The sequence below is a fragment of the Protopterus annectens genome, chromosome 7.part0 (assembly GCF_019279795.1).
Source record: "Protopterus annectens isolate FY-2018-M chromosome 7.part0, PAN1.0, whole genome shotgun sequence".
NCBI lineage: Eukaryota > Metazoa > Chordata > Ceratodontiformes > Protopteridae > Protopterus > Protopterus annectens.
This window is the reverse complement of record NC_056739.1, coordinates 145,816,043-145,828,849: the sequence shown is the minus strand read 5'-3', so window position 1 is coordinate 145,828,849 and position 12,807 is coordinate 145,816,043.

Sequence of the window (12,807 nt, the reverse complement as noted above, 5' to 3'; positions counted from 1 at the left end):
GTTCATCAGTTCCAACATGGCATGCTGTTGCATGTGGTGAGCATATGTGGTTCCCATGCACCAAAAAGGAGAGAGCAGACACTAAGAGAGACTTCCACGATATAACCTGTTTCCTTGAGATGCTGGGGACCATAGACTACATCCACTTTGAAATACAGTCATTATCTGGTGACCAGGGAAAAGGTATGTCAACCATAAAGTGTATCACCCCATTAACTTCCAAGTAGTCTGTAATTCACAGGACATCATCTACAATGTGTGTCCAGACCACCTAATCGATTATCATGATGTCCACATATGGTATGTGTGTGACTTCTACAAACAGTTTATAAGGAATGACTTTCCCCAGGGGAATCTTATTGGCAATGCTGATATGCCCTTGTGCCATAGTTGATGCTGCCAATCAGAAATCCATAGAATGAAACAGACTCCTTTGCAAACCAGGATCATTGCTGGGCATATGACTGGGTAGCAAAAGGCTCACTTTCACTTCCTGGATGTATGAGGGGGCGCTCTGCAGTATGGCCCTGACAGTTTCTAAAACATATGTGCAATGTTACGCAATATCATAACCATCAGGCAGTTACAGAGGGTGGCCAGCTGCTGGAAGAACAGCCCCAGCACAACAGGCAGTAGAAAGTGATCAGCCCAGCACACCAGGCAGTAGAGGGAGAACAGCCACAGCACACCAGGCAGTAGAAGGTGAACAGCCACAACACACCAGGCAGTAGAGGGTGAACAGTCCCAGCACACCAGGTAATAGAGGGTAAACAGTGCCCAGCACACCAGGCAGTAGAGGGTGAACAGCCCCAGCACACCAGGCAGTAGAAGGAAAACAGTGCCCAGGACACCAGGCAGTAGAGTGTGAACAGCACGCTATTTAAAAAGCATTGAATGTTATTAGTTATTACACTTGAAAAAGCATTTTTGTGAAAGCTTGGAATATTACAGTAGCTTGTATCTCTGTTAAATTGATCTCCATCCTCCCGAATGGGTTTATGTTTAGCACTACACCATGGGACCCTGCAGACATTGCACTGCCTCTGTCAAAGGGCAGGAACTCCGCTATCCCTGCCTGAGGTTGCTTGACCAGCTGATCACTTCACATCAACCTACTTTCCTGTGCAAAGGAAAGAGGTATTTTCGGAGCAACACAGGTAATGTGCGTGGCCCTACAGTGGACCTGCTTATATATGTAGCCCTGGCCACTAACAGCATTAATGTGAACCATATGATCTTTTCCTGCATGACCTCAGGAGGCCCAGTCAGTTGTTTAAATGTTATTATTTCTACATTTACTTTAATGTAAAATGTGTTACTTATTTATTAAAATCAATAAAAATATTAAAAAAGAAGGCCCAATCAGTAGCATCTCATCCAAAGATCCATCGGCTATTGAGAGGGTCTGCAGCAGCACCTCATTCTCGGCATTTAAGAAACTGATTTATCTGCTTTTTTCCCCCAGTTGGTGACAGCTTTGTTCCCATGCTGATCCTTGCTATCTATACTGCTGTGAGTATGGAAAACAACATGGGTCAGCATTGTGGTAACAACTTTGCCCGTCCACTCATTGCCCCACTGTATCCCTACTCATCTGTAAATCCCACTGATAGAATATCTCCTGCACATAATGGCCCAGATATAAACATCCCACAATGTCAACCCTAAAAACACCACAGACAGCATTTAACCCCCCCCCAAAAAAAATTACAACTACCACTTGAACATACTGCCAACAGTGTCTCCCTTTTCACTGTTAAATCCACCATATATGTAATGTACCCATGCATTATACAACCATTAAAATGTACCCCACTGTCTTCTTTCTCAAACCTGGCCTGCTGTCTTTAAGATCTACGCTGAATAATTGCTGATGTGTCTGTCTCCCATCACTTATAATATCCCTTCTGCCCAAAATTCTTATAGGCTTCGACTGCTAATTTATTTCAATGTCTGTAAGATCTAAGAGTTACTGTTAAAAGTAATACACCACACATATCACAACTATTTTGGTACCTACATTTGTAAGTACTTTAAGGGAAAGAAATGCACTTATCTTAAGGAAGTTTTACTCCAGCACCTCTTACAAGTCTTTATTAACAACACTCGTAACACGTTTATTACTAAAAGCTGTCTGATCTGTTCTGTAGAACAAAGAGGCTCTCTGAAGTCTCCCTGTCCTCATATCAAGCTAACTTGAGCCTTTAGGCATGGCTAGTATGAAGACTTCAGCTTCATTCCTTAATGTCGCTGAATAATTCAATCTGAGCATCACTCCCACTTGGATGGCAACACATCCAAATCTACATAGAGTCATGTACACACCTATGCACCTGCAGGCAGCATCATTCATGTATGATTAACAGAATGGCACAGAGGAAGTAAATGTAATTCCACACCTTACCTAAATGAAATGGCATATGTGTAGTGCACACTGTATTAATGGCTCATAAGCCAGACCACAAGTAAATGTAACACACTTTACCTAAATGAAATGGAGTCTGTATAGTGCATGCTATATTAATGGCTCATAAGCCAGACCACAAGTAAATGTAATTCCACACCTTACCTAAAGTAATTGGAGTCTGTGTAGTGCACACTGTATTAATGGCTCACAAGCCAGACCACAAGTAAATGTAATTCCACACCTTACCTAAATGAAATGGAGTCTGTGTAGTGCACACTGTATTAATGGCTCATAAGCCATACCACAAGTAAATGTAATTCCACACCTTACCTAAATGAAATGGAATCTGTGTAGTGCACGCTGCATTAATGTCTCATGAGCCAGACCACAAGTAAATTTAATTCCACACCTTACCTAAATGAAATGGAGTCTGTGTGATGCACAATATATTAATAGCTCATAAGCTAGACCACAAGTTAATGTAATTCCACACCTTACCTAAATGAAATGGAGTCTGTGTAGTGCACGCTATATTAATGGCTCATAAGCTAGAGCAAAAGTTAATGTAATTCCACACCTTACCTAAATGAACTGGAGTCTATGTAGTGCACGCTATATTAATGGCTCATGAACCAGACCGCAAGTAAATGTAATTCCACACCTTACCTAAATGAACTGGAGTCTGTGTAGTGCACGCTATATTAATGGCTCATGAACCAGACCGCAAGTAAATGTAATTCCACACCTTACCTAAATTAAATGGAGTCTGTGTAGTGCACGCTATATTAATGGCTCATAAGCTAGAGCAAAAGTTAATGTAATTCCACACCTTACCTAAATGAACTGGAGTCTGTGTAGTGCACGCTATATTTATGGCTCATGAACCAGACCGCAAGTAAATGTAATTCCACACCTTACCTAAATGAACTGGAGTCTGTGTAGTGCACGCTATATTAATGTCTCATGAACCAGACCGCAAGTAAATGTAATTCCACACCTTACCTAAATGAAATGGAGTCGGTGTAGTGCACACTGTATTAATGTCTCATGAACCAGACCACAAGTAAATGTAATTCCAGACCTTACCTAAATGAAATGGACTCTGTGTAGTGCACACTGTATTAATGGCTCATAAGCCAGACAACAATTAAATGTAATTCCACACCTTACCTAAATGAACTAGAGTCTGTGTAGTGCACGCTATATTAATGGCTCATGAACCAGACCGCAAGTAAATTTAATTCCACACCTTACCTAAATGAAATGGAGTCTGTGTAGTGCACGCTATATTAATGGCTCATAAGCTAGAGCAAAAGTTAATGTAATTCCACACCTTACCTAAATGAACTGGAGTCTGTGTAGTGCACGCTAAATTTATGGCTCATGAACCAGACCGCAAGTAAATGTAATTCCACACCTTACCTAAATGAACTGGAGTCTGTGTAGTGCACGCTATATTAATGGCTCATGAACCAGACCGCAAGTAAATGTAATTCCACACCTTACCTAAATGAAATGGAGTCGGTGTAGTGCACGCTATATTAATGGCTCATAAGCCAGACCACAATTAAATATAATTCCACACCTTACCTAAATGAAATGGAGTCTGTGTAGTGCACACTGTATTAATGGCTCACAAGCCAGACCACAAGTAAATGTAATTCCACACCTTACCTAAATAAAATGGAGTCTGTGTTGTGCACACTGTACTAATGGCTCATAAACCAGACCACAAGTAAATGTAATTACACACTTTACCTAAATGAACTGGAGTCTGTGTAGTGCACGCTATATTAATCTTTCATGACCCAGGCCACAAGTAAATGTAATTCCACACCTTACCTAAATAAAATGGAGTCTGTGTAGTGCACACTGTATTAATGGCTCATAAACCAGACCACAAGTAAATGTAATTCCAGACCTTACCTAAATGAAATGGACTCTGTGTAGTGCACACTGTATTAATGGCTCATAAGCCAGACCACAATTAAATGTAATTCCACACCTTACCTAAATGAAATGGAGTCTGTGTATTGCACACTGTATTAATGGCTAAGCCAGACCACAATTAAATGTAATTCCACACCTTACCTAAATGAGATGGTGTCTGTGTATTGCACACTGTATTAATGGCTGATAAGCCAGACCACAAGTAAACGTAATTCCACACCTTACCTAAATGAGATGGAGTCTGTGTAGTGCACCCTGTATTAATGTCTTATGAGCCAGACCAAAAGTTAATGTAATTCCACACGTTACCTAAATAAAATGGAGTCTGTGTTGTGCACACTATATTAATGGCTCATAAGCTAGATCAACAGTTAATGTAATTCCAAACCTTACCTAAATGAAATGGAGTCTGTGTAGTGCACACTGTATTAATGGCTCATAAGCCAGACCACAAGAGAATGTAATTCCACACCTTACCTAAATAAAATGGAGTCTGTGTAGTGCACATTATATTCATAGCTCATAAGCTACACCAAAAGTTAATGTAATTCCACACCTTACCTAAATGAAATGGAGTATGTGTAGTGCACACTGTATTAATGTCTCATGAACCAGACCACAAGTAAATGTAATTCCACACCTTACCAAAATAAAATGGAGTCTGTCTAGTGCACACTATATCAATGGCTCATAAGCTAGACCAACAGTTAATGTAATTCCACATCTTACCTAAATGAAATGGAGTCTGTGCTGTGCACACTGTATTAATGGCTCATATGCCACACCACAAGTAAATGTGATTCCACACCTTACCTAAATGAAATGGAGTCTGTGTATTGCACACTGTATTAATGGCTGATAAGCCAGACCACAAGAAAATATGATTCCACACCAGGCCCGTTCGATTCTCAGTTAGAGCGTCTTCTGTGTGGCGACATGCGTGAATGGGCATTCCTTTGTTAAAGGTTGTGCGTTAGGCCCGGCAAGCCAGCCTGCAAAAATATACTACCAATCATTAGCGGACTGGAGTTCTGCTGTGGCGACCCCTAACCAGGAAAAGCTGAAAGACACAAACAAACCTAAATGAAATGGAGTCTGTGTAGTGCACACTGTATTAATGTCTCATGAGCCAGACCAAAAGTTAATGTAACTCCACACCTTACCTAAATGAAATGGGGTCTGTGTAGTGCACACTGTATTAATGTCTCCTGAGCCAGACCAAACGTTAATGTAATTCCACACCTTACCTAAATGAAATGGAATATGTGTAGTGCATGCTGCATTAATGTCTCATAAGCCAGACCACAAGTAAATGTAATTCCACACCTTACCTAAATGAAATGGAGTCTGTGTAGTGCACACTGTACTAATGGCTCGTAAGCCAGACCACAAGAGAATGTAATTCCACACCTTACCTAAATAAAATGGAGTCTGTGTAGTGCACACTGTATTAATGGCTCATAAGCCACACCACAAGTAAATGTGATTCCATACCTTACCTAAATGAAATGGAGTCTGTGTATTGCACAATGTATTAATGGCTAAGCCAGACCACAAGTAAATGTAATTCCACACCTTACCTAAATGAAATGGAGTCTGTGTATTGCACATTGTATTAATGGCTACACCAGACCACAAGTAAATGTAATTCCACACCTTACCTAAATGAAATGGAGTCTGTGTAGTGCACACTGTAGTAATGGCTCATGAGCCAGACCAAAAGTTAATGTAATTCCACACCTTACGTAAATAAAATGGAGTCAGTGTAGTGCACACTGTATTAATGGCTCATAAACCAGACCAAAAGTTAATGTAATTCCACACCTTACCTAAATGAAATGGAGTCTGTGTAGTGCACGCTATATTAATGGCTCATAAGCCAGACCACAATTTAATGTAATTCCACTTCTTACCTAAATGAAATGGAGTCTGTGTATTGCACACTGTATTAATGGCTAAGCCAGACCACAAGTAAATGTAATTCCACACCTTACCTAAATGAAATGGAGTCTGTATAGTGCACACTGTATTAATGCTTCATGAGCCAGACCAACAGTTAATGTAGTTCCACACCTTACCTAAATAAAATGGAGTCTGTGTAGTGCACACTATATAAATGGCTCATAAGCTAGACCACCAGTTAATGTAATTCCAGACCTTACCTAAATTAAATGGAGTCTGTGTATTGCACACTGTATTAATGGCTGATAAGCCAGACCACCAGTAAATGTAATTCCACACCTTACCTAAATGAAATGGAGTCTGTCTATTGCACACTGTATTAATGGCTCATAAGCTAGACCACCAGTTAATGTAATTCCACACCTTACCTAAATGAAATGGAGTCTGTGTAGTCCACAAGTAATTCCACACCTTACCTAAATGAAATGGAGTCTGTGTAGTCCACAAGTAATTCCACACCTTACCTAAATGAAATGGAGTCTGTGTAGTGCACACTGTATTAATGTCTCATGAACCAGACCACAAGTAATTCCACACCTTACCTAAATAAAATGGAGTCTGTGTTGTGCACACTGTACTAATGGCTCATAAACCAGACCACAAGTAAATGTAATTACACACTTTACCTAAATGAACTGGAGTCTGTGTAGTGCACGCTATATTAATCTTTCATGACCCAGACCACAAGTAAATGTAATTCCACACCTTACCTAAATAAAATGGAGTCTGTGTAGTGCACACTGTATTAATGTCTCATAAACCAGACCACGAGTTAATGTAATTCCACACCTTACCTAAATGAAATGGAGTCTGTGTAGTCCACAAGTAATTCCACACCTTACCTAAATAAAATGGAGTCTGTGTAGTGCACACTGTATTAATGGCTCATAAACCAGACCACCAGTTAATGTAATTCCACACCTTACTTAAATGAAATGGAGTCTGTGTAGTGCACACTGTATTAATGTCTCATGAACCAGACCACAAGTAAATGTAATTCCAGACCATACCTAAATGAAATGGAGTCTGTGTAGTGCACACTGTATTAATGGCTCATAAGCCAGACCACAATTAAATGTAATTCCACACCTTACCTAAATGAAATGGAGTCTGTGTATTGCACACTGTATTAATGGCTAAGCCAGACCACAATTAAATGTAATTCCACACCTTACCTAAATGAGATGGTGTCTGTGTATTGCACACTGTATTAATGGCTGATAAGCCAGACCACAAGTAAACATAATTCCACACCTTACCTAAATGAGATGGAGTCTGTGTAGTGCACCCTGTATTAATGTCTTATGAGCCAGACCAAAAGTTAATGTAATTCCACACCTTACCTAAATGAAATGGAGTCTGTGTAGTGCACACTGTATTAATGGCTCATAAGCCAGACCACAAGAGAATGTAATTCCACACCTTACCTAAATAAAATGGAGTCTGTGTAGTGCACATTATATTCATAGCTCATAAGCTACACCAAAAGTTAATGTAATTCCACACCTTACCTAAATGAAATGGAGTCTGTGTAGTGCACACTGTATTAATGGCTCATAAGCCAGACCACAATTAAATGTAATTCCACACCTTACCTAAATGAAATGGAGTCTGTGTATTGCACACTGTATTAATGGCTAAGCCAGACCACAATTAAATGTAATTCCACACCTTACCTAAATGAGATGGTGTCTGTGTATTGCACACTGTATTAATGGCTGATAAGCCAGACCACAAGTAAACGTAATTCCACACCTTACCTAAATGAGATGGAGTCTGTGTAGTGCACCCTGTATTAATGTCTTATGAGCCAGACCAAAAGTTAATGTAATTCCACACCTTACCTAAATGAAATGGAGTCTGTGTAGTGCACACTGTATTAATGGCTCATAAGCCAGACCACAAGAGAATGTAATTCCACACCTTACCTAAATAAAATGGAGTCTGTGTAGTGCACATTATATTCATAGCTCATAAGCTACACCAAAAGTTAATGTAATTCCACACCTTACCTAAATGAAATGGAGTATGTGTAGTGCACACTGTATTAATGTCTCATGAGCCAGACCACAGGTAAATGTAATTCCACACCTTACTTAAATGAAATGGAGTCTGTGTAGTGCACACTGTATTAATGTCTCATGAGCCAGACCAAAAGTTAATGTAATTCCACACCTTACCAAAATAAAATGGAGTCTGTCTAGTGCACACTATATCAATGGCTCATAAGCTAGACCAACAGTTAATGTAATTCCACATCTTACCTAAATGAAATGGAGTCTGTGTAGTGCACACTGTATTAATGGCTCATATGCCACACCACAAGTAAATGTGATTCCACACCTTACCTAAATGAAACAGAGTCTGTGTATTGCACACTGTATTAATGGCTGATAAGCCAGACCACAAGAAAATATGATTCCACACCAGGCCCGTTCGATTCTCAGTTAGAGCGTCTTCTGTGTGGCGACATGCGTGAATGGGCATTCCTTTGTTAAAGGTTGTGCGTTAGGCCCGGCAAGCCAGCCTGCAAAAATATACTACCAATCATTAGCGGACTGGAGTTCTGCTGTGGCGACCCCTAACCAGGAAAAGCTGAAAGACACAAACAAACCTAAATGAAATGGAGTCTGTGTAGTGCACACTGTATTAATGTCTCATGAGCCATCCAAAAGTTATTGTAACTCCACACCTTACCTAAATGAAATGGAGTCTGTGTAGTGCACACTGTATTAATGTCTCCTGAGCCAGACCAAAAGTTAATGTAATTCCACACCTTACCTAAATGAAATGGAATATGTGTAGTGCACGCTGCATTAATGTCTCATAAGCCAGACCACAAGTAAATGTAATTCCACACCTTACCTAAATGAAATGGAGTCTGTGTAGTGCACACTGTACTAATGGCTCGTAAGCCAGACCACAAGAGAATGTAATTCCACACCTTACCTAAATGAAATGTAGTCTGTGTAGTGCACACTGTATTAATGGCTCATAAGCCACACCACAAGTAAATGTGATTCCATACCTTACCTAAATGAAATGGAGTCTGTGTATTGCACAATGTATTAATGGCTAAGCCAGACCACAAGTAAATGTAATTCCACACCTTACCTAAATGAAATGGAGTCTGTGTATTGCACATTGTATTAATGGCTACGCCAGACCACAAGTAAATGTAATTCCACACCTTACCTAAATGAAATGGAGTCTGTGTAGTGCACACTGTAGTAATGTCTCATGAGCCAGACCAAAAGTTAGTGTAATTCCACACCTTACCAAAATAAAATGGAGTCTGTCTAGTGCACACTATATCAATGGCTCATAAGCTAGACCAACAGTTAATGTAATTCCACAGCTTACCCAAATGAAATGAAGTCTGTGTAGTGCACACTGTGTTAATGGTTCACAATCCAGACCACAAATAAATGTAATTCCCCACCTTACCTTAACGAAATGGACTCTGTGTAGTGCACACTATATTAATGGCTCATAAGCCAGACCACAAGTAAATGTAATTCCACTTCTTACCTAAATGAAATGGAGTCTGTGTAGTGCATGCTATATTAATGTCTCATGAGCCAGACCACAAGTAAATATAATTCCACACCTTACCTAAATGAAATGGAGTCTGTGTAGTGCACACTGTAGTAATGTCTCATGAGCCAGACCACAAGTAAATGTAATTCCACACCTTACCTAAATGAAATGGAGTCTGTATAGTGCACACTGTATTAATGCCTCATGAGCCAGACCAAAGTTAATGTAATTCCACACCATACCTAAATGAAATGGAGTCCGTGTAGTGCATGCTATATTAATGGTTCACAAGCCAGATCCCAAATAAATGTAATTCCACACCTTACTTTAACGAAATGGAGTCTGTGTAGTGCACACTGTACTAATGGCTCATAAGCCAGACCACAAGTCAATGTAATTTCACACCTTACCTAAATAAAATGGAGTTTATCTAGTGCACACTATATTAATGGCTCATAAGCCAGACCACAATTTAATGTAATTCTACACCTTACCTAAATGAAATGGAGTCTGTGTATTGCACACTGTATTAATGGCTGATAAGCTAGACCACAAGTAAATGTAATTCCACACCTTACCTAAATAAAATGGAGTCTGTGTAGTGTACACTGCATTAATGTCTCATAAGCCAGACCACAAGTAAATGTAATTCCACACCTTACCTAAATGAAATGGAGTCTGTATAGTGCACACTGTATTAATGTCTCATGAGCCAGACCACAAGTAAATATAATTCCACACCTTACCTAAATGAAATGGAGTCCGTGTAGTGCATGCTATATTAATGGTTCACAAGCCAGATCCCAAATAAATGTAATTCCACACCTTACTTTAACGAAATGGAGTCTGTGTAGTGCACACTGTACTAATGGCTCATAAGCCAGACCACAAGTCAATGTAATTCCACACCTTACCTAAATAAAATGGAGTTTATCTAGTGCACACTATATTAATGGCTCATAAGCTAGACCAACAGTTAATGTAATTCTACACCTTACCTAAATGAGATGGAGTCTGTGTAGTGCACACTGTATTAATGGCTGATAAGCTAGACCACAAGTAAATGTAATTCCACACCTTACCTAAATAAAATGGAGTCTGTGTAGTGTACACTGCATTAATGTCTCATAAGCCAGACCACAAGTAAATGTAATTTCACACCTTACCTAAATGAAATGGAGTCTGTGTAGTGCACACTGTATTAATGGCTCATAAGCTAGACCAACAGTTAATGTAATTCCAGACCTTACCTAAATGAAATGGAGTCTGTGTAGTGCACACTGTATTAATGTCTCATGAGCCAGACCACAAGTAAATATAATTCCACACCTTACCTAAATAAAATGGAGTCGGTGTAGTGCACACTGTATTAATGGCTAAGCCAGACCACAAGTAAATGTAATTCCACACCTTACCTAAATTTAATGGAGTCTGTGTATTGCACACTGTATTAATGGCTAAGCCAGACCACAATTAAATGTAATTCCACACCTTAACTAAATAAAATGGAGTCTGTGTACTGCACACTGCATTAATGTCTCATAAGCCAGACCACAAGTAAATGTAATTCCACACCTTACCTAAATGAAATGGAGTATGTGTAGTGCACACTGCATTAATGTCTCATAAGCCAGACCACAAGTAAATGTAATTCCACACGTTACCTAAATGAAATGGAGTCTGTGTAGTGCACACTGTATTAACTAAGCCAGACCACAATTAAATGTAATTCCACACCTTACCTAAATGAAATGGAGTCTGTGTATTGCATACTGTATTAATGGCGGATAAGCCAGACCACAAGTAAATGTAATTCCACACCTTACCTAAATAAAATGGAGTCTGTGTAGTGCACACTGCATTAATGTCTCATAAGCCAGACCACAAGTAAATGTAATTTCACACCTTACCTAAATGAACTGGAGTCTGTGTATTGCACACTGTATTAATGGCTAAGCCAGACCACAAGTAAATGTAATTCCACACCTTACCTAAATGAAATGGAGTCTGTGTATTGCACAATGTATTAATGGCTAAGCCAGACCACAAGTAAATGTAATTCCACACCTTACGTAAATAAAATGGAGTCTGTGTAGTGCACACTGTATTAATGTCTCATGAGCCAGACCAAAAGTTAATGTAATTCCACACCTTACGTAAATAAAATGGAGTCTGTGTAGTGCACACTATATTAATGGCTCATAAGCTAGAGCAACAGTTAATGTAATTCCACACCTTACCTAAATGAAATGCAGTCTGTGTAGTACACACTGTATTAATGGCTCATAAACTAGACCATAAAAGACTAGATCATAATCAGACCATAAACTAATCTCACTAGATATTCACATCCCGACTCCAGCCCCTGCCCAGAAAACCACAGTGAAAAACTTCTCTAAAGCAAATTTCACACTCCTCAAAACCAAGGTGGAATCCTTCAAAGCCCGGCCTGTGGAAAATATGGCCCAGACCAGAATCCTTTATAAACGCATTCTATGAACACGTTCAGGAATGCATGGATCATGCAATCCCATATAAAACCAAGACCCAATCCTCCAAAGTTAGGTCCTGTCTGGTGGACCCCAGCCATAAACAAACTATACAATAAAGGAGGAAGCCACTACATGATAGAGCAAAATCCCAAAAGGAAGGCATCTCTGATCAGTATTAGCAAAAACTACGGGCACTCATAAAATCGTCTAAGGCCAGCTTGAGAGAAAAATTGCACAGGACACTAAGGATAATCACAAGGCTTTCTTTGGTTATGTTAGGAACCTGTGGGAATTCCCAGATATGCTCAGAATTAGTCCAAAATGACAAAAATACACCGAACCCACAGACATTGCCAACATCCTAGCTGACAGGTTCAGCAAACTTCCCCTTCCCCACCAAAAGGGCAAATATCTATTCCAGCAGAGTGCTGCCCCCCTGACATCTCAGATGCTCAG